The following is a 27,877-nucleotide window of genomic DNA, read 5'->3' as shown; positions in this document are numbered from 1 at the left end:
CTCAGATGGAAAACATGTCCTAAGAAGGGAAAGCAGAGAGCTGGAAGGAGTATATAGAGGGTCTATACAAGGGCAATGTCCTTGAGGTCACTATTATGTAGATGAAGACGACGTGGGAGATATGATACTGCATGAAGAATTTGTCAGAGCACTGGAAGACCTAAACTGAAAAAATGCCCTGGGAGTAGACAACATTCCATTAAAACTACTGCTAGTCTTAGAAGAGCCATGACAAAACTCTTCCATCTGGTGAGCAAGATGTAGGAGACATGCGAAATACGCTCAGGCTTCAAGAAGAATTTAATAATGCCAATCCCAAAGAAAGTTTGTGTTGACAGGTGTGAAAATTACCGCACTACATACAACGCTCTCAATGACATTATAGCGAGAAGGAAATAGTTCTCTGGATGGTATCACTAACCTGGTGTCTTGCTGCTTCGGTAGGTCCCTCGTAGCACAGTGGTAGCGCTCAGTCGCCAGGTTCCATGTAGGTGGTGATCCTACGGAAGTGGAGTGTTGCGGGATTCGAATTGTTAATTGTCAACAACGTTTGTACTAGTTTTAATACAGAAATTACTTTGTTACACACGTCACAGAATCAGAATTTGCAATATGGCGGCTCTGGGCTACTCCGTTATCTCGACCCTTTACAACACTAACCGTTTTCTGACTTTACATAACGATAGACACTGTCCACGACACGTGGCGTTCTGATAACTAGTAACTTCACTAAATATCTTGTTTAACAGCTGAAATATGCATTCGCGACCGTTCTTTCAGAGCCGCCCCGTTACTCGACTGTTCGTTTTGAGTGGCGACTAACTCACCCTGTCTTTCCGGCAGACAAGAAGACCCACCTTTCTCCCGCAGCCAATAGGGACACTTCGCTCGTTTTATCTCTAATGCTCCTGGCCGACGTTTAATTGTTAAATGTACACGTAGCCTGGCTGCTACTGAGCATCCCCGATCGCATAAATATGCATAATACTAGGCTTAAACACGTGAAGGGAATGCACATATGCATTACACATGCCTTTTATTTTCGAAATTCAATATGCTCGAAGACCTTGTTTAATTTTGAAATATCGGTTGGATATCTCTTGTCCTCGGTTTACATCTTTAGTAATTGGTATTATTTAATGTGGCACATACTCTACTACCATTGCTAATCTATTACTGTTCTCATTATTACACTATCTTTAATATGATATAGCCTTACAGATATATATTCTATTAAATTTGAGTTCGTATTATATCTTCAAAATTACCTCTGATCTTTATCTGATGCCTTCATAGTGACACCTTTCTAGCTTTAATTCTTTTCTGAATATACCATGAACAACATCATTATCTAAAATGCACCTTATTTATAATTGAACCTCTATTCTTATGTACTTTACCTTATTTAAAATGCATCGAGAGCAGTATCAAACCAATATCTGGACTGAAGGCAACAACAACAGTATAATATCAAACTGTTTGAAATATAACAACTGTTCTAATTAGAAAATTTTGCGATACCCATGAATTACTGAGTCTGAATTATGTGATGAACTAGTGCAGTAATAATGGCTGTAAAATTCACACCCTTGTTTCCAGTGTGTGTTTTGTGTCAGGAGTAGCTGCGACGTTCTTTGTTCCTTGGTAACGACCAACTATTTGTCATAAAATTATGACACTCAGTCGGAGTCGTAACCGTGGAAGACTGACTACCATTACTAACAGACAATGCCCATGATGACACCAGTAAGTGGCAACACAGCAAACAATGCGCTGCTGAAGTGTCTGAGAAGCTAATGCATTACCCTTGTGCAGTAAGGAGCTATACCGCCGTACTAGGGTCGGTAGAAGAATATTTTTCCACACAAGCAACATTTGGTGCCATGATTAGTATGCACTTACAGGGTGTTTCAAAAATGACCGGTATATTTGAAACGGCAATAAAAACTAAACGAGCAGCGATAGAAATACACCGTTTGTTGCAATATGCTTGGGACAACAGTACATTTTCAGGCGGACAAACTTTCGAAATTACAGTAGTTACAATTTTCAACATGAGATAGAGCTGCAAGTGATGTGAAAGATATAGAAGACAACGTAGTCTGTGGGTGCGCCATTCTGTACGTCGTCTTTCTGCTGTAAGCGTGTGCTGTTCACAATGTGCAAGTGTGCTGTGGACAACATGGTTTATTCCTTAGAACAGAGGATTTTTCTGGTGTTGCAATTCCACCGCCTACAACACAGTGTTGTTGCAACAAGACGAAGTTTTCAACGGAGGTTTAATGTAACCAAAGGACCGAAAAGCGATACAATAAAGGATCTGTTTGAAAAATTTCAACGGACTGGGAACGTGACGGATGAACGTGCTGGAAAGGTAGGGCGACCGCGTACGGCAACCACAGAGGGCAACACGCAGCTACTGCAGCAGGTGATCCAACAGCGGCCTCGGGTTTCCGTTCGCCGTGTTGCAGCTGCGGTCCAAATGACGCCAACGTCCACGTATCGATCATGTGCCAGAGTTTACACCTCTATCCATACAAAATTTAAACGCAGCAAACCCTCGGCGCCGCTACCATTGCTGCACGAGACACATTCGCTAACGATATAGTGCACAGGATTGATGACTGCGATATGCATGTGGGCAGCATTTGGTTTACTGACGAAGCTTATTTTTACCTGGACGGCTTCGTCAATAAACAGAACTGGCGCATATGGGGAGCCCAAAAGCCCCATGTTGCAGTCCCATCGTCCCTGCATCCTCAAAAAGTACTGGTCTGGGCCGCCATTTCTTCCAAAGGAATCATTGGCCCATTTTTCAGATCCGAAACTATTACTGCATCACGCTATCTGGACATTCTTCGTGAATTTGTGGCGGTACAAACTGCCTTAGACGACACTGCGAACACCCCGTGGTTTATGCAAGATGGTGCCCGGCCACATCGCACGGCCAACATCTTTAATTTCCTGAATGAATATTTCGATGATCGTGTGATTGCTTTGTGCTGTCCGAAACATACAGGAGGCGGCGTGGATTGGCCTCCCTATTCGCCAGACATGAACCCCTGTGACTTCTTTCTGTGGGGACACTTGAAAGACCAGGTGTACCGCCAGAATCCAGAAACAATTGAACAGCTGAAGCAGTACATCTCATCTGCATGTGAAGCCATTCCGCCAGACACGTTGTCAAAGGTTTCGAGTAATTTCATTGAGAGACTACGCCATATTATTGCTACGCATGGTGGATATGTGGAAAATATCGTACTATAGAGTTTCCCAGACCGCAACGCCATCTGTTGTTGACAATTGTAACTACTGTAATTTTGAAAGTTTGTCTGCCTGAAAATGTACTGTTGTCCCAAGCATATTGCAACAAACGGTGTATTTCTACCGTTGCTCGTTTAGTTTGTATTGCCGTTTCAAATATACCAGTCATTTCTGAAACACCCTGTACGTAGTATGGGAGGTTGTGTGTTGGGCTTGAAATTCGAAATGATCTTTTCAGTCTGAATACCCTGATATACTTGCAAGATTATAGTTTTGGAAATGAAAAGTTATCAAAAAGAGAATAAATCTAAAGAAAGACCAACTAATCTTCTGATACAATAAATGTGCCAATCCCTTTGAATTTCTTCACAGATAATTTCGTTTTGCTGTTGCTGGAGTAAATCTTCTGCACCTCTTCCTAATGTAAGATAGTAGCAGTTATTTGTGAAGGGCCTCTTTCTACAAGAGTCCATCGCGTGACTTCAGTCATTTTATCTGGTCTTTCTCCTTTGGCGCGCCAACTTGCAAATTTGTATGGTGGGTATATCATCACTAGTAGAGAAAAGTGATACAGGCCGAAGTATTAGATATCTGGAGCAAAACGTTCTATTACACATGTGTACACTAATGAGACCTTTGTATGATAACTGCAAAATGCGTGGTATATGAGCTACCATGATTGTAGGATTGAAATCTGTACTAATTAGGACAAAATTTAAACTTTTCTATTACGTTCCCAAGCAATTGGGCTCTGGTCGATCAGTTCTAGGCGCTTCAGTCCGGAACCACGCGGCTGCTACGGCCGCAGGTTCGAACCCTGCCACGTGCATGGATGTGTGACGTCCTTAGGTTATTTAAGTTTAAGTAGGTCTAAGTCTAGGGGACTGATGACCTCAGATGTTAAGTCCCATAGTACTTGGAGTTTTTTTTTTAATTGGGCTCAAAATTCATCTATAGCCCACCCTAAAATTGCGTAATGGGGAATGAGGTACATGCACACACGCACAATTTATTTCCGCGCCAGTGTGATCTTAGATGTATAGGTCGCCCACAGCCTGTACCTTGGCCTCTAACACCACCTGACCTCACTTCCACGGATTATTCTGTTTGGTGGTCATATCGAAAGTGAACTGCACTCCTATTGACACTATTGAAGAAATGGACCAACGAAATGCACAGCGTGGTCAACATTTACGAAATGATCAAGGGGTGTTTGAAATAATTCCTAACTCACCGAAGATGCAAGTGCTGCACCGCTTCCAAACGTGAAGACACATGGAACAACTGCATTAAATTGTACGAATTACGAATGTACAGAAGCGTGGAACCTGTAATGTGCTGAAGGTAGGCCTTGAGAGAAACGTGAGCCTAATTAGATGGGGATTTAATCTAGACGTTTATATTTCAAATACATTTAAACTAACTACGACATACTTTTTGACACTAAAGGCCCGTCCACACACAACGATCTGTCTGCGCAAATGTCAGTGCACATGTGATATGCGCAGACAGATCGTTGCGTGTGGACAGAAGATTTGCACCAACCTGAGGTGTGTGCGAACCTGGAAATTGGAGTTGTGGGTTCAAACCACATCTGCGCAGACAAGTTGGAGCGTGTGGACAGGAGATCGCCGCAAATCTGGCGCAAAACAGCTGTTTCCGCAGTCTAGTGTTTGTATTTGTGCGCACAGGGCATTAAAATGGCCGATACTCCACATAACTAATGAGGAAGTATTGAATAGGATTGGGGAGAAGAGAAGTTTGTGGCACAACTTGACCAGAAGAAGGGATCGGTTGGTAGGACATGGTCTGAAGCATCAAGGGATCACCAATTTAGTATCGGAGGGCAGCGTGGAGGGTAAAAATCGTAGAGGGAGACCAAGAGATGAATATACTAAGCAGATTCAGAAGGATGTAGGTTGCAGCAGGTACTGGGAGATGAAGAAGATTGCACAGGACAGAGTAGCATGGAGAGCTGCATCAAACCAGTCTCAGGACTGAAGACCACAACAACAACATACTCGACAGTGTTCTCGAGAGTTTGTTAGTGAATTCATTGAAATATATAGAAACCACCCATGTTTGTGGAAGATTAAAAGTAAAGAATGTAGTGACCGAGACAAAAAGACAGCACCACACAATGCTCTAATTTAAAAAATTGCGGACAGTTGACGCATCGGCAAAGAGAATTAAGAAAAAAAATCGTTGCGTACTGTTTACCGAAAAGAGTTATCCAAAGTTCAGAAATCTAGAAGATCTGATGTATAAGTAGATCAAGTATACCAGCCAACGTTATGGTATTTTGATCTGCTTGGCTTTCTTAATGCTCGCCCTGCAAATCTCGCAGTAAATTTACGTGAGAAAACTGCTTTCGCTTTAGCAGCCACTGTCTTGCACCATTTTGACCCCTTTCTCTGTTTCCTGCGGTTGGTCTGAATGTTTTTTGCAACACAGACCACAACAGAACTTCCTCCATTTCTATATTTCAAAATAACTGAATTAAATTTTTGACGTTCACGGGAAGCGTAGTCGCTTGCCACTGATATTTCTTTTCTACACCAACAGATGGCGGGCGAGTAGTAGATTGGGGTTTTTGTCGTGTGAACACACCACATTTGCCGCGATCTTTTGCATGTACAGACAGATGCGCCCATGTCTGCAGACAGATCGTTGCGTGTGGACAGGGCTTAAAGGCCAGTGGCAAGTGGCAGGTCGCAACTATGCACTGGCACTGGCACTGGCACTGCGTCGGTTTTCGCTAGTGATTTACATGTCGTATTTTGCTTCTGTGCGCCTGCCTCCAAGCGGCCACTTGCGTCGCTTTTATGTTTGCGTTAGTGCTATAAATGTTCTAGTCAGTGACCGACAGCAAGGTTTCTTGAAAACACTGCACTGATTCACAAGCAAATACCAAGAAAAATTACACTCCATTAGTATCATTCTCCACTACCTGCTCTTTACACTACGTTAACAGATAAAAAGTTGTGGTAAAACCGATAGCGCCAGACAGCTGCGGCATTGAATGTGTGAAAAGCATAAACAAGAAACTGGTTTGACGTAACACCCAGGAGATTTACGTAACATAACTGTTGCATCCTTTATTGTATAACTTTATCTTATGTTAAAACTTTGTGCCGGACAGGGTTTTAATCCAATATGTAGTCTACCTCTCCTGCACTGATCCCTTAGCTGAGTTGTAACGAACTTTCACCTTTTGATTACACACCGACGACAATCCGACTGATCATTAAAATGTACTGGCTTCGGCTAATTGATAGTCATAGCTTTTCTTTAGTTCATTAACCAATGTTTACAAATTTTTCAACTTTTCAAATATGTACACATACAGTCAGCTTAATTTAGTCTTCAAACGATTTTTGCTGTCTCCTCTTACTACAAAGCCCCGTTGATTCATTACTGTAAACAGTGACATCTATGTCCATCAATTACGTATCCCCAGTTTTTATCGAGAAAACTACTCATGTTTATTAGAGTGAAAATAGTTGATATTATAATCTGTATACTTATATCATCATCCGGCCCGTTACCTCAGTTGGTTAGAGCGTCGTGCTAATAACGCGAAGGTCGTGGGTTCGATCCCCCCACGGGCCAATATTTTTCTGTTAAAAATTTTGGGCCCAACAAGCTTTGCAGTTGATTGCAGTTTTGGATGAGTTTTGTAAACTACTACATTGAGGAGTGTAGGGTGATGATAGTTTCTACGTACCTGAAAAACTTAGCTCTTTTACACCTGAACAACTGAACACACATGATTCACACGCTAGATGGTGATACTCATGTCCATACAATAGCTAGGGTCGCTTAATACTTTAACGCAGTGCAGGAAGCAAGTGAAATTGGATGCTGCCACCGGTAGCGTTTATTTTCTTAAGTTTTTATATTCAGTCTTCCGTATGTGGTTTGAGCCTATCCAAAGCTTGCAGAACCTTCTGCAGAACTTTTGTAACTGGAAATACATAAAATTGTGTTTTATTTGGGTTTTCCTTTAAATTCAGGATTTTATAACCGATACTCCACTGTGATAAAACCGTAGTAGTGTTTCTTGTCAACGGTAATACGGCGCCTCACGGACTACCTCGTAGGGCTGGCGAAACAATAACTAAGACCTGGAAATCGTTGAGCGGTTTTTCTATATCAAAATTCGTGCTTCATGTTATTAGCCCGAAGGTTCATCTTTGAATATGCCATAACTAGTGTGTACTCCTTCGTGAGTATCAAAAGCGAGCCTTTCGTACATTCTATCAAGAAATTTGAGTCCACTTTTGCAAGAAAATGATACAGGATGAAAACTTCCTACCCAGACAAGATAGAAAAAATAGTGTTTCTCCCCGGCGGGGAATCGAACCCCGGTCTCCCGCGTGACAGGCGGGGATACTGACCACTATACTACCGAGGAACACGTTACACAATTCATCCATAATGTTTAGAAGGTGCGCATAACGCAGCGGCCCCTGATTTAGTTCTATGTCGATTTATGAAACAAACATGCAGAGCACGCAAGCAAATAAACAGATTTCACGACTCAAGATATTGTAACCAGTCTGCCTTTTCTGCCTATCTGATACGACCAGATAATTCCAAATGAATTTCAAGCACTGAAGACAAATAGCTAGAGTAATGGGTATGAAACAACCGAAGATGTTATGGCATAATAAGCGTTTACTTCTTCCTGTGTGTGGTTTGGCTCCGAGATTAAACGAGACTTACATGTTTGCCAAAAACGTATATTGAAGCTCTATTTTAAAGCACGCAAAAAAAAAAATAAAAAAATAAAGAGACATGCAACAAACATAAGACTTATATTTTATATTCGCAGAGGAAGAACATATACAAAGTAAAACAACAGAATGTCACGTTCAAACGTAGTTATGAATTGTATGTGTTTGACATAAAGAGTAGTTAATCCTGGAATACTACGCAACATTTAGCAGTGTTGCTGGAATTGATACCATTGAGCAATACCCGAATGGCGAAGCCTCCTGTGTATCAGCAAAATACAGCTCTGAGTTTATATCAACTGAAATCACTATTTATGATTCCAATAATAATTTCGAGGTATTGTATACTTTAATAAGCGCGAGGAAAATTTTAAAATAAATCCGTGTACATTTATGAGGCAGTTCTGAATCTCTCTCTCTCTCTCTCTCTCTCTCTCTCTCTCTCTCTCTCTCTCTCTCTCTCATTAGACTTCTCACATTTAATTACCATAGATTTGTTACTCTTTCAACAGAAGTTTTTCTGGTCTTTTCCTGTCATATCCACAGTGCTGCTAAAATCATTTCCCAGTGAGCAACTTTCACTTCCATACAGAAGTGACCCCAGTAGATTTTGGAAGGAATTTCAATCTTTCTAAACAGATGTATTAACTTTCAGAAATAATTTCTTTGGACATGTATACTCATTTTGTTGGTGTTAACCTTTTCACTTATTTCAAATATCTACTATCTTCTGAAAGCCTACTGCAAATTGAACTGCTTTACCACATTAATTTTAATATCTCTTATTTTCGTGTTGTCTCAGTAATACTTTTCTTATAATAAATGTAGTTCCAGTTTTCAATGTTTGTTTAATAGGAGCAGACCTAAAAAAAATGGTTCAAATGGCTTTGAGCACTATGGGACTTAACAGCTGAGGTCATCAGTCCCCTAGAACTTAGAACTACTTAAACCTAACCAACCTTAGGACATCACACACATCCATGCCCGAGGCAGGATTTGAACCTGCGACCGTAGCAATTGCTCGGTTCCCGACTGTAGTGTCTACAACCGCTCGGCCCCCCGGCCGGCGATCTGACCTACAGCACTCATTCGATATTTGGCTCTGAATCTGCAACTAATACTACAGTATATCACAACTAAATTTGGTGAAGGGTATTTTTTTCATTACTTAATTTCTTTTATTACCTCTTTCTTCCTGTAATATGATCTCTTCACTTTATGTAATAAGCAGACCAGGTGTAAAGACGTACTGAAAATACTTTTATTTCTGTAAGCCCTGCATTGGAGGACCTTCTCAACAATACAAATTTTTTGAAATAAAGTCTGCACCTTAATCTATTGCAAACAGTTTGCTAAATAAAAATAAAAGAAAAAGAAGAAAGAAAGACTGCATCTGTGGTTCAGTCCATCGAAGACTGGGAATAAATACAAAGTAAATGTAAATTCTTTAGTAATAATACTCGTCAACAAACTATCCTGGAACACTCATTTAGGACGCACAACAGTTAGGTACTTATGAGTGATTTATTATTGTTTTTTTATTTTATTACAGATTCCATTAATCTGTATTGTGATAAATTACAAGGATGTGGAACGAGTCGTCATTACAGAATACAGATACAATAAATGTATATAAAATGACAAAAATGCACTATAAAATTATGAGTAAGAATTGATTGCCTTTGTAACTTTTGTATAGGTATTCTAACAATGTCATTTTGTATTTTTGCCATCTGTGATCAGCTAGGAATTAGGCTCTGTGGGAAAACTAGGAAAATAAATGACAATGTAATTCAATAGAAGGCAGAGCAATGGCAAGGATAGATAACTAAACACATTGTAAGCCTTTGTTTATTAAATAAAAGATCTTAACAGTAATTATTTGTATATTTTAGACAGTTTATTAATGGTAAACAAATTTTATTTACAAGGCAAATTATGCTCACTTTATGTTAACATCTCCCCTTCCCTAAGCCTGCCACCCAATCCCAGCCTTCTCTTCCCCCTCATAAATGCCACTCAACACGAACCGCCTCACCCCAGTTGTGCTGTTGTGCCACCAGGAATAGAAGTTTTATCTTTGAATATGCCAGTAACTAGTACTGGAGAAACATCAGGAAAAAGCCTAGGCTAAGGATACTGAGACACAAGCCAATGGTCAGTAAATCAACAAATGACCCTGAAAGCCTCGACAGTTTTGTACAATACAGTCAGCCTGAACATTGCAGCGGTGTAGATATTTCAAGCTCTTATGGCAAATGACAAAAACAATAAAAAAATAAATACTTATTCCTAAAAACAGCAGAAGATGTGAGTTGACAGGCACACACGTGAAAGGACAACTTGTTAGCATCCAGTGTTATCTTTTTTGAGCTAGAGTTAAACAAAAATTAATTTTGAAGAATATAGCACCATCAGAACTTTCATGACATGATGATCAAGATGTACAGAAAAAAATAAGGAGATCGTAGGCCACAATACACCAGCTACACCCAGTATTATGGAATAATGGTGTCTCAAAAGTTACAGAGAATCCACTACACAAGAGTTTGTATGGAAAGCATAGTGTCATGGTGTACATGTGTGGACACTGAGGAAGAAAGTAGAAGAAAGATGCCTCAAGATGGAAATGGTATAATGAGGAATGTGGTATAGAATGAAGACACTAATAACAACAGCAGATGCATTGGGATAGTGGACTACAAGGAAAAAACTTGGATGTTATGCCGATATGGGTACAGTAATAAAATACCTCACAAAGCGTAGGCAGAGAGAAAAGACTGCAGTGCAGAAATTGTAGAAGTTACGTAAGTAATACAAATAGCAGGTAAAAGATTTCTAAAAAATAGTACTAACAAAAAGTGCAAAATGTCTAAGCAGGAATACTTAGACTGCAAGGCTGTAGAAACATATATAACTATGGAAAGATAGGTGCCATCTATAGAGAGAGACCTTTGGAGAAGAGAGAAGCATCAGTCCTATTCAAAGAATAACATTCAAAGATAAAGCAATAGACAGAAGGACTACACAAGGAAAATTAAGACAGTTTATAGAACGGGAGTGTAAAGTGGATGAAGATGAGGTGGCTGTTATGATATTGTGAGAAGAATTTGCCTAAGCTCTGAAAAAGATCTAAATTGAGCAGTGAGCCTATGGCATACAACATTCACTCACAGCTTGTGAGAGCCAGTCAAGGCTAAACTATTCCCTCTGATGAATCAAATACAAGACTGAGGGACTATACCTCAGTCACAAAGAAGAATGCAATAATTCCAGTACCAAAGACGGAATTATTAGCAGTTTTGAATATTACAGAACTATCAACTTGAAGATTAATGCTTGCATATTACTGACAGGAATTGTTTGACAAAGAATGGAAACATTTGTAGAAGCCAACTTTCAGGAAGATGACAGTTCCACAAAAATCTAGGAATATGTGAGGCAAAAATTACGTTTTGGCTTATATTAGACAACAGACCAAGGGCAAAAGCATTCATCACTTTAGAGGAAACCTTTAATAATACTGACGGATACACTTTCTTGAAATTTCAGGAGAGCATGTTTAAAATATACGAGTGCATGTTATTTACAACTTGTATAGACTGTCATTTCAGGGGTAGAAGACATGAGAGGGACTCAGTAATTGAGAAGAGTGGGATGTGATTGTAACTGATCTGCATGTTGTTCAATCTATACACTGAGCAAGCAGTAGGAAAAACCATGGAGTCAATCTGGTAATGGAGGAACTATGGGAAAGCTTGAAATCAGTAAGCAGATTTAAATACAGTAGTTATGCAGAGGTTAAGGGATTTGCGTGGAGAGCAGCAGCAACTCAGTCTTCTGAATGATGACCACATCATCATCATCATCATCATCATCATCATCATCATCATCATCATCATCATCATCATCATCATCATCATCATCATCATCATCATCATCATCATCATCATCATCATCATCATCATCATCATCATCATCATCATCATCATCATCATCATCATCATCATCATCATCATCATCATCATCATCATCATCATCATCATCATCATCATCATCATCATCATCATCATCATCATCATCATCATCATCATCATCATCATCATCATCATCATCATCATCATCGCACAGAATCTATTATTTTATTTTATTGGGAGTGCTGTTGATCCTAACAGCAATGGAGTTGCAAGGATACAAAATGAGTCAGTAACTTCACTATGTTAACAATACAGCAGCACACAATGTGATTAATTTATGACGAGACTCGTAGTACCAGCATGGGACACTAGAAAAAATAAAAACATATTACATACATCAGAATTAACACTTAAATATAAACATTCAGATGAACCAAATCAAAGTATTTGAGGATATAACTCCATCAATCCAACTGTGATAAACTCACAAAGATATAGAGTGTCAGTGAACAATCCATACAAAGGTAGTAGAAAAGCAGTCAATCAGACAAAAGTAATACTACACATATGTAGTAAGAGTGACAGATAACAGCAAACAATACACATAGAAAGTGAAAAAAATTAAAAACTAGTGAAAATGACCATGAATGTTTCATGGGTATGGTACCTACATCATTACTCAAACTTAAACTATGGTATATCACACTCAAAATATCTGGTCCACAGACCTAGGTGGTTTTTTCCATTGTGGCTAAAAAACTTCTCTAAACTGTAAACTGACCTTTCCAGTAGAAATTACTTCAGATGCTCCTTAAAAGAGGAATGGTTATAAAATTTGTTTTAATATCTGGATGGAGAAAATCAAAACCTTTTGGAACAGAGAACTGTACACCGTTTTGCACCATATTCATGTTTTTACATTCATTGTGGAAATCGTGCTTCCCCTAGTATCATAACCATGGTATTCACTATTTCTTTTATGAAACTCAGTATTTTTGCTGATGAAACCCATAAGAGAAAATATGCACTGGGATGTGTTAGTAAGAATTTTTAGTTTCTGGAAAAGGTTTCTGCAAGTACATCTGGAGTTTACACTGCTCATTATTCTTATAGCACGTTTCTGGGCCTAGAATATTTTCTTTGCTAGTGTTTAGTTTCCCCAGAATATAATACCATATGTTATAAGAGAATGGAAATATCCATAACATGATACTTTCATTGTGTGTAAGTTTCTGCTCTCTGAGAGAATTGCATAGGGCACAAATCGATGAGCTGAGTCTCTTCAGAAGATTTATTATATGATGAGACCAGTTTACTCTGGAGTCAATTAAAATAACTAAAAACTTTGTTGTTTCAACTCTTTCTATTGACTCTGTTGCACATTTCCCAGTTAATTCATCCTCCGTTTTAGAATTTGCAGTGAACTGAATATAATTAGTCTCATTAAAGTTCAGTGAGAATCCACAGAAGCTAAATAAATAAGAATATTCTTAATATGTCCTTTAAGATCTTCACATGTATGACCATCAATAACACTGTTGGTGTCATTTGTCAAAATGGTAAAAAAGCACTGTAACATTGTACATTGAGGTAGGTCACTTATAATTATGAGCAATAGTAGAGGACCAAGAATGGATCCTTGGGGCACTCCACATTTAATGGTTCTCTATTCAGATGAAAGTAGGCTGCTATGGATCTCATTGGTACTATCTACTACTATTTTCTGCTTCCTATCTTTGAGATGATTCTAACCACTTATTTGCTAAGCCACTTATTCTTAATAAGTCTGCTTTCTGTAACAGGATTTGGTGGTTCACAGTGTCAAACCCTCTTGATAAGTCACAAAATAATCCAATGGTTACCATTTTGTCATTAATTGATTCCAGAACTTTATTTGTGAAGGCATAAATTGCTTATTTAGTTGACCGTCCCTTCCGGAATCCAAATTGACTTTTGCTGAGAATGTTTTATTTATTTAGATGTTCCAAAATTCTCTTATACATGAGCTTTTCCAGTATCCTAGGAGAGGCCGTTAGAAGGGGAACTGGACTGCTATTTGTGACTTCCATTTTGTCACATTCATTGAATAGTGGTCGTACAACTGCATATTTGAGTCTTTCAGGCACAGTTTGTCTTAAGGATTCATTGAAAAAGATATTATCTATCCCAGTGGAGTGAGAATTCTTGAGGAAGATGATTATTCTTTAAATTTCAGATGCTGTAAGAGTTCTAATATGAATTTTACCTGTATGTTTGGGTATAGTCTTTTGCATATGACTCAAAACTTCATTAACAGAGCCCTTGCATCCTGAAACTGACAAGAAGTGGTTGTTGAAAATATTGGCTATTTTGTCAGGATTGTGTACTACATTACCTTCATGTTTAATTTTAAAGTTCTTATGGCTTTCCCTGTCTCCCTTCTAACAATGTTCCAGATAGTCTTAATTTTGTTATGAGAGTTATCAATTTCTTGATCTCAATACAATGCTTTTGATTTCTGTACAACCTTTTTTAGTGTCTTACATTACATTTTGTAATGGCTAGTTTTTGTAGTGTCCTTACATATTCTAGTTGCAATGTAAAGTTCCCTCTTTGTTTTACATGATTGTTTAATTCCCTTTGTGATCCAGTGTTCTGTGATGTACCAGTTTTGCTTCTAACAAGCTTTCTTGGTAATACCTCTTCAAATAAAGCTGAGAACTCTTTTATGAATATATTAAATTTGGCATTATCATTATCCACCCTGCATACTGGGCACCAGTCCATCTGTTGCAGTATGTGTTTAAAGACTTCAAGTGAATCACTAGTCATTATCCTAATAGATTTCAAGGTGGGAATGAATTTCTTGAGGTGTGTACTCATGCAGAGTGAGGAGCTGTCCATCATGGTCAGGCAGACCATTCAAGACAAGGCCGACAGTGCAGCAATGGTGCCTATTTAAATCTATAAAAATATTGTCTATCAAAGACTGACTCCCAGGTGTGATTCTGGTGGGAATTCAACTACTGGAGTAAGATAATATGAAATCGTCAGATGTTGGAGCTCTACGTTCTTGTTTTCAGTTAAAAAGTCTACCTTAAAATCCCCAAGAATGATTATTTCCTTATTGTTTAGAAAACAGAATACATAACAATAATTCCATTTGCACCCGAGAGGCCCTAAAGTTAGTTCCAGGTACCCTGTAAAATGCCACTATTAATAATTGGGAGCTGTCTACTGTAACTTCTATTGCACACACTCCAAATAGTTGTTCTAAACAGTATTTATTAGTATCTACAGATCTAAATATGACAATATTTTTAACAGAAAAGCCACACCACCTCTTTCCTTGTTGTCTCTAGAGTAGTAACTTACAAATGTTGTAGTTAGAAACTAAACATAATAACTTAGTGCTATTTGTGATATAATGTTCTGTGAAGCCTATTGCATACCAGTTCCTCAAGAACCATTGAAAAGCTTGTTAGCAGGGATATTGGGTGGTAGTTTGTTACACCAGATTTTTCACCTTTCTTGAACAGTGGTTTTACACAGGCACATTTTAATCAAAGTGGAACAATACCTTGTTTTCAGGATTCTATGGAAAAGCTAGAGCTCTTCAACACCAATCAAGCTTAATGGATATAAACTGAACATACAAACATTACTGATCATTAACACTCAAGTGGCTGCTTAATGAAAACTGAACATACACGACATCCACAGTAAACATATCAATGAGAAAAACAAATGGGGGTATTCAAATTTGCTGAAGAGCCAAGAATTTCAATGACTTAAGGCTGAAAATGTACTAATTACGAATAGTATGACTGCAGACAAACATAGGGGAAAGAAATAACATAACAGAAGAAACAGTTCAGTTCATTGTTGTAAATACTATAAAATTGCAGATTTACCTCCATTTAATGGAAACCAGAACACTAACAATACATATGCAGCACAGGCAGTTGACTGGACACTTTACAGTAGCCTTGTTATCCCACATGTTTAGGATAATAATGGATACAGCAAAAAGATGTAAGAGGTAGAACAAAGCAAACGCACTGGGATTCAGGGCAACAAGTACAGCATTTTGTATATTGTTGGAGATAAGACTAAATTAAGTAAGAGGATGTAAGTCACATTATTTGATTTGCAAAAACTTTCCCTTTCATGACCTGGGAATAGTCCTACCATTTTGCCAGTAAGAAGAAACCTGTGTTACAGTGGAAGGACAGAAGACTTGATTTATCGAGTAGACATATACATTACAGATCAGGAACCTGACAATTTACAATTGTTTGTATATAATGCCATTGCCTAGGTAAATAATGACAAATATATTTGTAACATATAGTCCCACTAAGGAATTTTGCATTCAAATTAAGTCTAAGTTGAATACAAAATGCACAAAATATACATTTTGTACAAGTACAAACTTTAGTCATCATGAAGCTATAAGCTGTTACCCTCCAAAGCTACTTGCTGCCCATCCAGAACTACAAAAGAACTGTAACAGCAAGAAGTTTCAAGGCACATAATATAGAAACATTCAATTCCCTATTATCAGAAGAAAGGTGTGAAGAAGTTTTGCAAATAGATCACACAAACAAAAATTTGAGGAAGTCTCCAGCAGATTCAATGATTACTGTGAAATTTCATTCCGTCTCAAAATGCAAGTAATGAGAGAACTCCAAAAGCAAATAGCTGGATAACAACAGGTATCGGAATCTTAAGTGTGTGGAAAAGATAATTATGCAGAAACAGGAAAAACAATAATACACCCACTTCTAAATAGCTACATTCAGAAATACATTCAAATCTATGAACAGTGATATACTACACAAAAAATGGCCAATGATAAGCTCATAACAGAGTCAGAAAAAAAAGCAGCATGGAAAGTAATAAAGAAGGAAGCAAATAAAGAATATCCTAAAATGGAAAATAACGCTCAGAACCATGAGAACAAGAATGCAACTAATCCCCAAAACATTGCAGATCTCTTCAGGTGTTATTACACAAATATCACAAATAATTTATTGGGCAGTGACAAAACAGATACTTAAAAAACCAGTAAAACAAAGGACAGTTATGTTCCTCTTCACTCTATGTTTATGCAACAACTTGAGATGAAATCATTCATGTTACATCAGCTATACTACATATAAAGTTCTCAAGGAAGAGAACACTGAAATGATTAGAAATGAACTGACTAGAATAGATTGGGCTAGAATACTAACCGTTGACAAGGATATAAATGAAAACTTCTCTGCATTCATGGTGTTTTTGTAGTCGTCGTCTTCAGTCTTGAGACTGGTTTGATGCAGTTCTCCATGCTACTCTATCGTGTGCAAGCTTAATCTCCCAGTACATATGCAGCCTACATCCTTCTGAATCTGCTTGGTGTATTCATCTCTTGGTCTCCCTCTACGATTTTTAACCTCCACGCTACCCTCCAATACTAAATTGGTGATCCCTTGATGCCTCAGAACATATCCTACCAACCGATCCCTTCTTCTAGTCAAGTTGTGCCACAAACTCCTCTTCTCCCCAATCCTATTCAATACCTCCTCATTAGTTATGTGATCTACCCATCTAATCTTCAGCATTCTTCTGTAGCTCCACATTTCAAAAGCTTCTATTCTCCTCTTGTCCTAACTATTTATCGTCAATGTTTCACTTCCATACATGGCTACACTCCATACAAACACTTTCAGAAACGACTTCCCGACACTTAAATCTAAACTCGATACTCATATCCAATATAAAATATACGTTAGACAGTAAATGTCATTTTATTACTAAGAAGTGTAACCATAGCAATAGGCATGAAGAACCACATACAAAAAAGTGGTACAACCCACACCTGAATAAAATCACAATCCTTTTACTCATGCTGAAGGCAGTCAACAAAACAAGAATAGATATATAAAATTGAGAAAATCTACAAGCCTCAAATTAAATCAGCAAAAATGAAATCAAATGCAAAGTATATTTTAAATTCTAAAAAACTCAACGAACACTACATAAATTCAGTAAATGCCCATGCATCAAAAACTGATGTGGAAGCTTTTCTTTTGCAATAACAGAAGAAAACAGATAAAATATTTAACTTTTTATTTATAAATAACTCTGTAAACAAGCTGAAGAACTATAGAACAGAAGACTACTGTGGATCCAGTAATAAAGGTTATAATTAAGGAAATGAGAACTACCCTACTCTAACTTTCAAATAAAATCCTTTATTTTTCTCTGGCTGCCTTAAAATTACTGTTACAGTCCCCATATACAGAGAGGGTGACAGAGAAATATCTGATAACAATAGATCTATATGAACTGTCCCTATACTAGCCAAAATTGTAGAGAGATGTTCACACACACAAATTTACATGTATTTCAAGAGCAATAAATTAATCAATGACAGTCACTTCGGACTTAGAAGTAATCAATCAACACAAAGCCATTGTAAGCCTGATAACTGAAATCCACAATGATTTTGAAAGGAAACTGACCACCTGTGCAGCACTCTTAGAGCTAAGCAAAGTATTTGATTCAGTGTAACATGACATACTTGTTAAAAAATTAGAACATTATGGCACTGCATACAAACCACTTAATTTGATTAAATCATATTCAAATAACAGGTAACAGTTAGTGTATGTGAAGAATAAAAGGTCAGAATTAGTGAAAATTAAGAGGAATTCCACAGTGTTCCATTCCTGGACCCTTCTTTACTGTTTATGTTAATGACTTCTCTAACTATATAGCATGCAGAAATATGTTAGATGCTGATGATATGACCATGATCTCTACAGGTGACAGTATGCAACTGGTGGTGAACAAAAATAATGAACTTTTTGAAAAATGTAGACTTTGTGTATTGCTAACAAGTTATGTATTGAAAAAACACAAAAACAGAAAAAAAGTATTTTAATCTGAAGGTATGGAAAGAAGAGAATCAGTGTCAAACTATTGAGACTAAAAATAGACCAAAGGCTCTCTTGGGATGACCAGATAAGCCACCTGACAGGCAAACTTGCACGTGTGATATAAACTAAGATATTGTGTCAGTAAAAGTTTATTGGCGGCTTTGCTAGTGTGCATTCTTTCTGTCACAGCCACAAGATGGGATTCTTGTTATGTGGTAATTCAACAGACAAATTGTGTACGCAAATGGCAGAAAAAAGCAATTAGATGTATCCAAGGACTGGCTCCAAGAGGAACCTAATGTATAACTGCTTAAAATATGTAAATGAAACTATACAAAAATTTACACAAAGAATGAATTTACATTGGCACAGCACTAGAAACAATGGCATGCTTGATATACCATATTCTAGATGGTCACTGACAACTGCCACAATCAGTCAGAATCATCACCCCCTTTAAATTTATGGAGGTATTAGACAGATGGTTTAAAAATAAAGCATACTACTCAATTGAAGAATGTCTTTCAATTAATTTGGATGGAATGTACAAACAATGAAATAGTGTAACTACCATTAACTAAATGTATAAAACTATATAATTAATCCTTGAACGTAAACTATATAACGATTATTACTTAAATCTTCTGATAAGTAAGAAGTGAATATGTAAAATGTATTTTGATGAAGCCAATTGTATGGTAAACTACATTTCACTGCTTCTAGTAGATAGTCAATTCATTTTTGTAAGAGGCACATTTCTGGAATATTTAAAAATTGCTTAGGTGAGCACTATTGTTAAGAATGGAGACAAAACCAACTACAGACTAACTGTCTAATTACTAGGCTTTAGTAAAATCATACAAAAAGTAATGTATAATAGGTTAATGAAATTTTTAGAGAAAGACAAAATCTCGTGGACACTCAGCATTGTTCCAGGGAAAATAAATCTACAACTAGTGCCTCTATGAATTTATACACAATATCAAGAGAACAATGGTCGAAAAATAGTGCCACTGGCATTGTTTTAGACTTACATACAGCTTTTGATATACTGCACTATAAAATATTCTTGGACAGGCTCAAAGATGGCATTAGAGGCAGTGCACTAAAATGGTTCACATTGTACTTGACAAAGAGGAAACACAAAAGGCAAATAATACATGAACTTAAGGACCAGTCTCTACAAATGAGATCAGTAAAATGGAAATGTAACTCACGTCTCCCAAAGAGGTATTATCCACCACAAAATCCTTAAAATCTAAGTATTCTAGTGGTTATGGAAATATAAACAAATTTTAAACAAAGAGTGCTTATGATAGTTGAGTTCTATCTTAGGCTACTTGTGTAATTAATCTATTTTCAGTGGAACATTTCCAGGCTGGCTAAAATACATTGAAGTTAAGCCTGTCTACAAAATGGGGGATAAAGAGAAACCATCAAACTATCAACCAATTTCACTTTTACCAGCTTGTTCAAAAATATTTGAAAAGGTTGTGTTCACACGTCTACTTAACCATCTCACTGCAAGTAATATATTGTCAAAGTCACAGTTTGGGTTCCTCCATGGTTCTGATACAGAGACAGCTATTTACACATATTGTGAGATTGTATTTAATTCATTAGATAACAAATTAGAGGCTACTGGCATTTTCTTTGAACTGACAAATGACTTTGACAGTGTGAATCACAGAATTCTCTTAAGTACATTAGAATATTATGGTATCACTGGTAGTGCTACGAAATGATTTTAGTCTTATCTAGCCAAAAGGAAAAAAAAGGCAGTCATTGCAAAATATCTGTGCAGTAAGCAGTCAGTTTTCATTAAAAAAAAATAAAATTCAAATGGCTCTCTGCACTATGGGACTTAACATCCGAGGTCATCAGTCCCCTAGAACTTAGAACTACTTAAACCTAACTAACAAAGACATCACACACATCCATGCCCGAGGCAGGATTCAAACCTGCGACCATAGCAGTAGTGCGGTTCCAGACTGTAGCGCTTAGAACCGCTCAGCCATCCTGGCCGGCAGTTTTCATTGTGACTTAATTACATGTGGTGTTCCTGAAGGTTCCATCTTGGGCCATTGCTTCTTCTCGTGTACATTACTGACCTCATCTATTACATAGCCAGCTCCTCAGTTTGTTTTGTTAGCAGATGGTATAAACTTCGCAATAAGTAGCAAGTGAAGTAAAGATCTAGGAATGGCTGCTAATCAAATTTTCAATAAATGGTTTAAAGCTAATTCACTGCTATTAAGATTTGAAAATAACCACTATATGCAGTTCAAAATCTGCAAGAGGTTTCCTTCCAGCATGCGAATATTATATGAAGACATGCAGATCGAAGAGGCTGACAGTGTTAAATTTCTGGGATTACAAATCGATAATGAAGTCAATAAGAAGGGCATACCACAGAACTGCTGAAGCACCTAAACAAGTCTGCATTTTTAGTTAGAATGATGTCAGATGTAGGGATATAAATTTAAAAAAGCTTGCATATTTGGCTTACTTTCAACCTATTGTATCATACTGGATCATATTCTGGGATAACTCATGAAACCGAGCAACAGTTTTTAGCCTGCAAAAGTGTGTAATAAGACCCATTTCTAGTGTAAATTCAAGAACACCAGGTAGAAATCTATCCAAGGAACTTTGTATTCTAACCAATGCTTCTCAGTATTTTTATTCTTTACCAAAATTTGTTGAAAGTAATATATATCTATTTGTAACCAATACCTCAATGCAAAGTATCAGTACTACGGATATGAAGTCTAAATAACAACCCAAAACCACTTACCCTGATCCAGAAAGGGGTCCAATATTCTGGAACACTTTCAGATTTCAGTTTTGAAAGCACTTTTGTATGATAAATTTATTAGACGTTCATAACAATGTTTCATTCTAACAGGATATTAATTCTGTAAATGTCACAGTACTGTAATGTATTCACCTGTTTTGACAGTCTCCTGAAAAATGATCAGGTTAGTGAGTATTATATTCAGCTGTTTTATGCTTTTTATATTACACTTGCTGACTTGTTCCACATTCACTAGAATCATCTCAATTTTGGGTCTATTGAATAAAAACAAACTAATCTAGGATATGTTTTTCCATGTGAAGAAATCCTAAAAAGAAGTCTCTCAGAGATCCATTCTTGGGCCAATCGTCGTCCTGTATATAAACGATTTGAACCTACCCAGTCTTTTTTTTTGCAGACGACAAGCATCCTTACAACAGGAAACACTCAAAGTCAGTTACAAGCACCTGTAAATGAAACTACAGCACATCTAATAGATAATTTGATTGGAATAAACTACTGAAACAGACAAAAAGAACACACACATTCCCAAATTTCCATTTAAAAATGTGATGCACGCAACACCAGGATGACAAACTCCAACAAAATTTAACCTTCACTGGAGTTTTAAGGCATATGGCTTCAAAATAACTTCAAATTGCATGTACACACAAAAAATGGAACAGTACATAAAATATGTTACAGTCTACAACTGCTTTCTGTTAGAGCAGGTCTTAGCACTGTCCGAAATGCCTGCTTTGTGAACAAACATTCTACAGTACGGAATTACATTTTGGGTAATGCGCCACCTAGTTTACTCGTTTTTCCTAACCCAGGAAAGAAATGTAATAATTAAACATGCTTGACAAACAAGCTTCTTGAACACCCTCATTCAAAACTTGTCAATCCTCCTCCTTCCCTGCATGTACATACTAGAAATTCATGAGTGCATGAGGAAGAATTTAGAAGACATACATAAAATATTCCAGAGGTAAAATAGTCCCCCATTTAGAACTCCAGGTAGGAATCACTCAGGAGGACATCGTTACAAGGAGAAAGTAATCTGGCGTTCTACGGATTGAAGGGTGGAATATCAGATCCCTTAACTGAGCAGGTACATTCGAAAATTTTAAAAAGGAAATGGATAGGTTAACGTTAGCTATAGTGAGAATTAGTGACATTTGGTGACAGGAGGAACAAGACTTCTGGTCACATTAATACAGGGTTATAAACACAAAATCAATTTTGCACAGAGCATTACTTAATCATAGCTAACACATATTTTAAGTCATGAAAGAAAGTTGTAAACATGTAAGAGGCTGGAGACACTGAAAGGTACAGATAGATTATATAATAGTAAGACAGATTTAGGGACTTAATTTTAATTTGTAAGACATTTACAGGGGCAGATGAGGACTCTGGCCAAAATTTATTGATTATGAACCTTACATTAAAATTGAAGAAACTGCAAAAAGGTAGAAATTTTTAGAAGATGGGACCAAGAAACTGAACAGAGGTTGCAGAGAGTTCCAGAGAGAGTATTAGGGAATGATTGACAAGAACAGGGGAAAGAAATATCGTAAAAGAAAAAATGAGTAGCTTTGAGAGATGAAATAGTGAAGATAGCAGAGGATCAACTAGGTAAACTGATGAGGGCTGGTAGAAATCCTTGGGTAACAGAAGAGATACTGAATTTAACTAATGAAAGGAGAAAATATAAAAATGCAGTAAATGAAGAAGGCAAAAAGTAATGCAAATGTCTCAAAAAATGGGATCGACAGAAGTGCCAAATGGCTAACCAGGAAATGGCTAAAGGACAGAAGTAAGGGTATGAAAGCATGTACCACTAGTGGTAAGATAGATACTGCCTACGGAAAAGTTACAGAGGGCTTTTGAGAAAGAGAACCACTCATTTGACTATCAAGAGCTCAGCTGGAAAACCTGTCCTAAACAAACAAGGGAAAGCAGAAAGCTGGAGGGCATATATAGAGGATCTATACAAGAGCAATGTACTTGAGGTCAATATTATGTAGATGAAGATAACATGGGAGATATTGTACTGCGTGAAGAATTTGACAGAGCACTGAAAGACCTAAACTGAAACAACTGGGAGTAGACGACATTCCATTACAACTACTGCTAGCCTTAGGAGAGCCAGCCATGACAAAGCTCTTCCACTTGATGAGCAAGATGTATGAGACAGGTGAAATACCCACGGGCTTCAAGAAGAATATGATAATTCCAATCCCGAAGAAAGTTGGTGTTGACAGGTGTGAAAATAAACGCACTATCAGTTAAAAAGTCACGGTTGCAGAATACTCACACAAATTATTTTCAAACAAATGGAGAAATTGGTAGGAGCTGACCTCGGGGAAGATCAGTTTTGATTCCTTAGAAATGGTACAACACGCGAGGTTCATACTGACCCTATGACTTATCATCAAAGATAAATTAAAGAAAGGCAAACCAACATTTCTATCATTCATAGACTTAGAGAAAGCTTTTGACAATGTTGACTGGAATGCTCTCTCAAGTTCTGAAGTTGGCAGGGTACTTTACAGGGAGCAAAAGGCTATTTACAATTTGTATGGAAACCAAATGGCAGTTATAAGGGTCGAGAGGCATGAAAGGGAAGCAGTGGTTGGGAAGGGAGTGAGACTGGGTTGTAGCCTATCACCAATATTATTCAATTTGTATATTGAAAAAGTAGTAGGGGAAACAAAAGAAATATTTGGAGTAGGAGAAGAAATAAAAGCTTTGAGGTTTGCTGATAACATTGTTATTCTGTCAGAGACAGCAAAAGACCTGGAAGAGAAGATGAACGGAATGGACAGAGTTGTGAAAAGAAGATGTAAGATGGACATCAACAAAAGAAAAATGAGCCACCGTCAGGTGGCTTGCGGAGTATGGATGTAGATGTAGATGAGTTGCATTAATTCTGGTGATGCTTACAGACATAGATTAGGGAATGAGACACTTTAATTAGTAGATGAGTTTTGCTATTTGGGGAGAAAAATAACTGATGATGGCTGAAGTAGAGGGGATTTAAAATGTAGATTGGCAATGGCAAGTGTCTCTGAAGATAAATTTATTAACATGGAGTATAGATTTAAGTGCAAGTCTTTTCGAAAAGCATTTCTATGGTGTGTAGCCATGTATGAATGTGAAACATGGAAGATAAATAGTTTTGACAAGAAGAGAAGAGAAGCTTTCGAAATATGGTGCTACAGAAGAATGCTCAAGATTAGATGGGTAGATCATGTAACAAAGGAGAAGGTACTGCATAGAATTGGGGATAAGAGAAATTTGTGGCACAGCTTGACTAGCAGAAGGGATCAGTCTGTAGGAGACATTCTGAGGCATCAAGGGATCACCAATTTAGTAGTGGAGAGAAGTGTGGAAGATAAAAACCGTAGAGGGAGACGAAGATATGAATACAGGAAACAGATTCATAACACTGTAGATTCCAGTAGTTATTAGGCGATGAAGAGGCTCACATTTGACAGGGTAGCATGGATAGCTGCGTCAAACTAGTCTCTTGAATGAAAACAAGAACAACAACAAATGAAAAGCTTCATCTTATCATTCACACACACCTTCCTAAAACCGTAAGGGCATTATTATTAAATCATTGCTTCTATCCAGTAGCCGAATTTTTCGATTATTGAGATACAAGAGACTTTAAACAAGCCAGTGCAGCAACTGCTTGTAGTGCAAGCTCTTTTTGTGTATAGAGCTAAAATGTATGTCTTGTGTTCCAGAATATGGATAGATCTTCTGGATGAATGAATAAATAAATAAATAAATAAATAAACCAAATATACTTGTGTGTAGTTGATTGCAAGTATTCCGCTAGTGAAGAGTGAGGACAGGACATGTTATCACCGAAAATTCGAAGTCTACATTTATTCATCTACAAGCATTTTCAATGCCCAATGCATAAATTAAAAATTTTCTCGTTTAGTTGAACACCGAAGAGTGCGGTACCACTATTTCATTTGTTAGCTGTAAATTTTATATATAATGTAACCTACATGTTTGTTTTTAGTAGTTTGTGTTATGTTTATCCAAAGTCGTTATTGAATAATTAAAGTATTAAGATTACTTACAGAACTAAATAATCGGGATTACGAATAAAAAATTAATTTATTTAACTTTGTAAACGCTAAGTGTACAGTACGTAAGCAGTTTTAAGAAAGATATTTCCCTGAAATTACACTAATGACGAGCCCTTAAATAGTACTTTAGCATATAAAATAAATAAATAACGAGAAGTTAGCAAAAAAGCATAAAACAATGATTCCATACTATTCACACTGCATTTTCAAACTATGATTGTAAGATATAACATTTATTATCCCACATATTCCAGCACACTGTATCCCACATTTTTTAAGAGACAAATCACGTTAAATGTAAGTGCGCTATTGTATTTCAATTTTTATTATGTAGTTTAATTCAGTATCAGAATTCGATACCGTCTTTTAACTTGTCAAATTCTTGTTCAAATATTCAGGCCACCTGACGTTCCTGCCAGCACGAAGTCGCAATGCACCGGCATTCTGAACCATTTGAGACGGATACACCAACGATTGAACTATTTAAAATACTAAATATTTGTCATTTCGCTAATTTTACGTACGTAATATTTCTTCTTCAATTTGAAACATGTATCATCCGGCATGGTCTAGTGGCTAGGATACCTGGCTCTCACCCAGGAGGCCCGGGTTCGATTCCCGGTGCCGGAATTCTTTTTTAACTATTCCTTGTTTGTACTTCACTAATTTAATACGGATTTTAAGGAAAGCAAAATATTTAGTACAATGCACTTGTCTCTTATCCAATTTATCGGTAATTCTTTTTCACATGCTACTTTATTGATCCATGAACATAGGCTCTTCATTTCGAGGTCTGGGTGTCCAGAAGAGCATTTTATACTGTCGTCACATCGGTGTACATTACAGCCTTTTTTTCCTATATATAACAACAAGACCTGCCATTTTTTCCAACTTCTGGAAGCAGTTTTAATCAAGATCCTCTGAAATTCAATCCACTTCACATGTGGACAAAGCGAGTAGCTTGCATTTTAAAATAAAAACTATTGTAATCTGAAGATTTTTCACGGACTCCACCTTCTACATCTACATTTATATTCTGCAAACCATGGCAGAGAGTACGTCTCACTGTAATGGTTATAATGTGGGCGATACGTAGGAGATTGTAGTACATACCTACAGCAATCATTTAAAGCTGGTTTTTGAAATATTGTTATCAGACTTTCTTGTGACAGTTCAAGCCTTCAGGAGTCTTCCACTTCAATTTCTCAAGTATCTCTGTGAACCCTCCCACGGATTAAACAAACCTGTGACCCGACCCTTCGTGCTGCCTTCTTTGTATACGCTCAATCTTCCCTGTTAGCGATATTTGGTACGGATCCCCTATTCTTCAGCAATATTTTTGAAACCGGTAGCACGAGTAATTGATAAGCAGTCTCCTCTGTAGATTGATTGCATTTCGTCAGTATTCTACAAATAAATCGGCTTTACTCACGATTGAACCTATGTGATCATTCCATTTCATATTTCTATTGCTATTTGTGTGAGTTGACCCATTCCAATAGTGACTCAATGATATTACACTCATAGGATACTACGTTTTTTTCGTTTTATGCAATGCACGATTTTCCATTTCTGTACATTTAAATCACGTTACCAAACACTGCATCATTTTGAAAGTGCATCATCTGCAAAAAAGCTCATTTTACTGTTGTCTGCCACGTCATTAATACACAACATGAACAGCTATGGTCCCAGCACATTTCCCAGGGGCACACTCGAAGTTACTTCTACATCTGACGATCACTCTCCATTCAAGATAACATGCAGCTCCCTTCCTACCGGAAAGTCCTCAATCCAGCGGCAAATTTCTTTTGACACCCCACACGATCGTACTTTTGACAATAAGCGTAGGTGATGTACTGAGTCAAATGCTTTTCGGAAATCAAGAAATACGGCATCTACCCGACTGCCTTGATCCAAAGCTTTCAGTATGTAATGTGAAAATAGTGCGAGTTGGGTTTCACATGATCGATGTTTTCTAAATCCATGCTAGTTGGCAATGAGGAGATCTTTCTGTTTAAAACACTTCAAGCTCTCAGCAAATCACAGAGGTGTTGTACAAAGGATGGGATATTTAATCTGTCCCCTCGACGACGGTCATTAAAAAACGGACCAAAAATCGGGATGGACAAGGATG

The 27,877-nt window shown here is 37.4% G+C and overlaps 1 protein-coding gene and 3 non-coding genes across 4 annotated transcripts in view; 3 read left to right on the top strand and 1 right to left on the bottom strand.

Moving 5' to 3' along the window:
• LOC126354563 (mucin-17-like) overlaps nt 1–27,877 on the top strand; it is a 98,371-nt gene that overhangs the window by 19,147 nt on the left and 51,347 nt on the right. The gene's annotated exons all lie outside the window — the stretch shown is intronic.
• Nucleotides 6,803–6,876, top strand: Trnai-aau (transfer RNA isoleucine (anticodon AAU)). Its single transcript has one exon. It is a non-coding gene; the product is annotated as a tRNA-Ile (tRNA).
• Nucleotides 7,610–7,681, bottom strand: Trnad-guc (transfer RNA aspartic acid (anticodon GUC)). Its single transcript has one exon. It is a non-coding gene; the product is annotated as a tRNA-Asp (tRNA).
• On the top strand, nt 26,299–26,370 carry Trnae-cuc (transfer RNA glutamic acid (anticodon CUC)). Its single transcript has one exon. It is a non-coding gene; the product is annotated as a tRNA-Glu (tRNA).

This window comes from Schistocerca gregaria, chromosome 1, assembly GCF_023897955.1.
Source record: "Schistocerca gregaria isolate iqSchGreg1 chromosome 1, iqSchGreg1.2, whole genome shotgun sequence".
NCBI lineage: Eukaryota > Metazoa > Arthropoda > Insecta > Orthoptera > Acrididae > Schistocerca > Schistocerca gregaria.
Note: the sequence above shows the minus strand (reverse complement) of the source record. Positions and strands in the feature narration are given on the sequence as shown.